General features: G+C 59.0%; 1 pseudogene; it reads right to left on the bottom strand.

Moving 5' to 3' along the window:
• LOC124593263 overlaps positions 1–2,500 on the bottom strand; it is a 7,980-nt pseudogene that overhangs the window by 4,379 nt on the left and 1,101 nt on the right.

Below are 2,500 nucleotides of genomic sequence, written 5' to 3'. Positions count from 1 at the left end.
ATCTCAAGCGCCTCCATGAATTGGCGAACAAGCTGCTTGTGGGCAGCTTGCCGCCGTCGGCACTTGATTGCCTCAAGCGTTCGGTCGGGGAACATCCTGATGAGCTCTTGATTTACAAAGAAGAACCGGGCGTCCCTCTCGAGGAACAGTTCGGCCTCTGCCTTGGCGAGCGACAGGACTTCTTCCTCCGTCCACCTCGCGCGATGCCTCTCCGTGACGATCTCCGCGTTGGCGGCCGCAAGGTGTTGGCGGCGGCGATGGACCCCGAGACCGTTTTTGGTGGTGAAGCTGCGGTGGCACTCACTACAGGCGTAAACAGCTGCAAAAGTTACAAGATTTTCGGCACGGCCGGTTGGCCGGCTAGGTGCTGGGGGAGTTGGGGTGGCACCTTCAGCGGAAGGGCCACCACTTTTTCTCTGGTTACTGCCCCTAACTAAAAAAAGGGATAGTGCGAGGGGGGGCTGGTAACCCCCCCAAGCCCCTGGTGCGGTCTTCCACTCTGCTAAAGTCAGCGGGCCCACGAGAAGGGGAGAAGACCGCAGGAGAGGAGAGGCTAAGAGGGCTAGGCCCATGTATTGCGCATCACTCTCCCTGTAACTATAACCCAAGGAAGGCACCTCGCAGCAGCAGCACGACTACATCAAGACCGCACTTCGAAAAGCCAAGTCCGGATGCAGCCACACCGCCGCCACTTGGCCACCTTAAGAGAGTCATAGTTACTCCCGGCGAATAGTTACTCCCGCCGTTTACCCGCGCTTGCTTGAATTTCTTCACGTTGACATTCAGAGCACTGGGCAGAAATCACATTGCGTCAACACCCGCTAGGGCCATCGCAATGCTTTGTTTTAATTAGACAGTCGGATTCCCCCAGTCCGTGCCAGTTCTGAGTTGATCGTTGAATGGCGGCCGAAGAGAATCCGCGCACCCGCGCGCCCCCGGAGGAGCACGCTAAGGCGGACGCGGCCTCGCAGCAAGGAAGATCCGTGGGAGGCCAAGGCACGGGACCGAGCTCGGATCCTGCACGCAGGTTGAAGCACCGGGGCGCGAACGCCGCGCAGGCGCGCGCATCCTGCACCGCCGGCCAGCACGAGGCCAACCAACGGCGAGAGCAGACCACGCCCGCGCTAAACGCCCGCACTTACCGGCACCCCTACGGCACTCACCTCGCCCAGGCCCGGCACGTTAGCGCTGACCCACTTCCCGACCAAGCCCGACACGCCCCGATCCTCAGAGCCAATCCTTATCCCGAAGTTACGGATCCAATTTGCCGACTTCCCTTACCTACATTATTCTATCGACTAGAGGCTCTTCACCTTGGAGACCTGCTGCGGATATGGGTACGAACCGGCGCGACACCTCCACGTGGCCCTCTCCCGGATTTTCAAGGTCCGAGGGGAAGATCGGGACACCGCCGCAACTGCGGTGCTCTTCGCGTTCCAAACCCTATCTCCCTGCTAGAGGATTCCAGGGAACTCGAACGCTCATGCAGAAAAGAAAACTCTTCCCCGATCTCCCGACGGCGTCTCCGGGTCCTTTTGGGTTACCCCGACGAGCATCTCTAAAAGAGGGGCCCGACTTGTATCGGTTCCGCTGCCGGGTTCCGGAATAGGAACCGGATTCCCTTTCGCCCAACGGGGGCCAGCACAAAGTGCATCATGCTATGACGGCCCCCATCAACATCGGATTTCTCCTAGGGCTTAGGATCGACTGACTCGTGTGCAACGGCTGTTCACACGAAACCCTTCTCCGCGTCAGCCCTCCAGGGCCTCGCTGGAGTATTTGCTACTACCACCAAGATCTGCACCGACGGCGGCTCCAGGCAGGCTCACGCCCAGACCCTTCTGCGCCCACCGCCGCGACCCTCCTACTCGTCAGGGCTTCGCGGCCGGCCGCAAGGACCGGCCATGACTGCCAGACTGACGGCCGAGTATAGGCACGACGCTTCAGCGCCATCCATTTTCAGGGCTAGTTGCTTCGGCAGGTGAGTTGTTACACACTCCTTAGCGGATTCCGACTTCCATGGCCACCGTCCTGCTGTCTTAAGCAACCAACGCCTTTCATGGTTTCCCATGAGCGTCGATTCGGGCGCCTTAACTCGGCGTTTGGTTCATCCCACAGCGCCAGTTCTGCTTACCAAAAGTGGCCCACTTGGCACTCCGATCCGAGTCGTTTGCTCGCGGCTTCAGCATATCAAGCAAGCCGGAGATCTCACCCATTTAAAGTTTGAGAATAGGTTGAGGTCGTTTCGGCCCCAAGGCCTCTAATCATTCGCTTTACCGGATGAGACTCGTACGAGCACCAGCTATCCTGAGGGAAACTTCGGAGGGAACCAGCTACTAGATGGTTCGATTAGTCTTTCGCCCCTATACCCAGCTCCGACGATCGATTTGCACGTCAGAATCGCTACGGACCTCCATCAGGGTTTCCCCTGACTTCGTCCTGGCCAGGCATAGTTCACCATCTTTCGGGTCCCAACGTGTACGCTCTAGGTGCGCCTCAC

The sequence above is a fragment of the Schistocerca americana genome, unplaced genomic scaffold (genome assembly GCF_021461395.2).
Source record: "Schistocerca americana isolate TAMUIC-IGC-003095 unplaced genomic scaffold, iqSchAmer2.1 HiC_scaffold_977, whole genome shotgun sequence".
Taxonomy (NCBI): Eukaryota; Metazoa; Arthropoda; class Insecta; order Orthoptera; family Acrididae; genus Schistocerca; species Schistocerca americana.
This window is presented reverse-complemented; position numbering and strand designations above follow the sequence as displayed.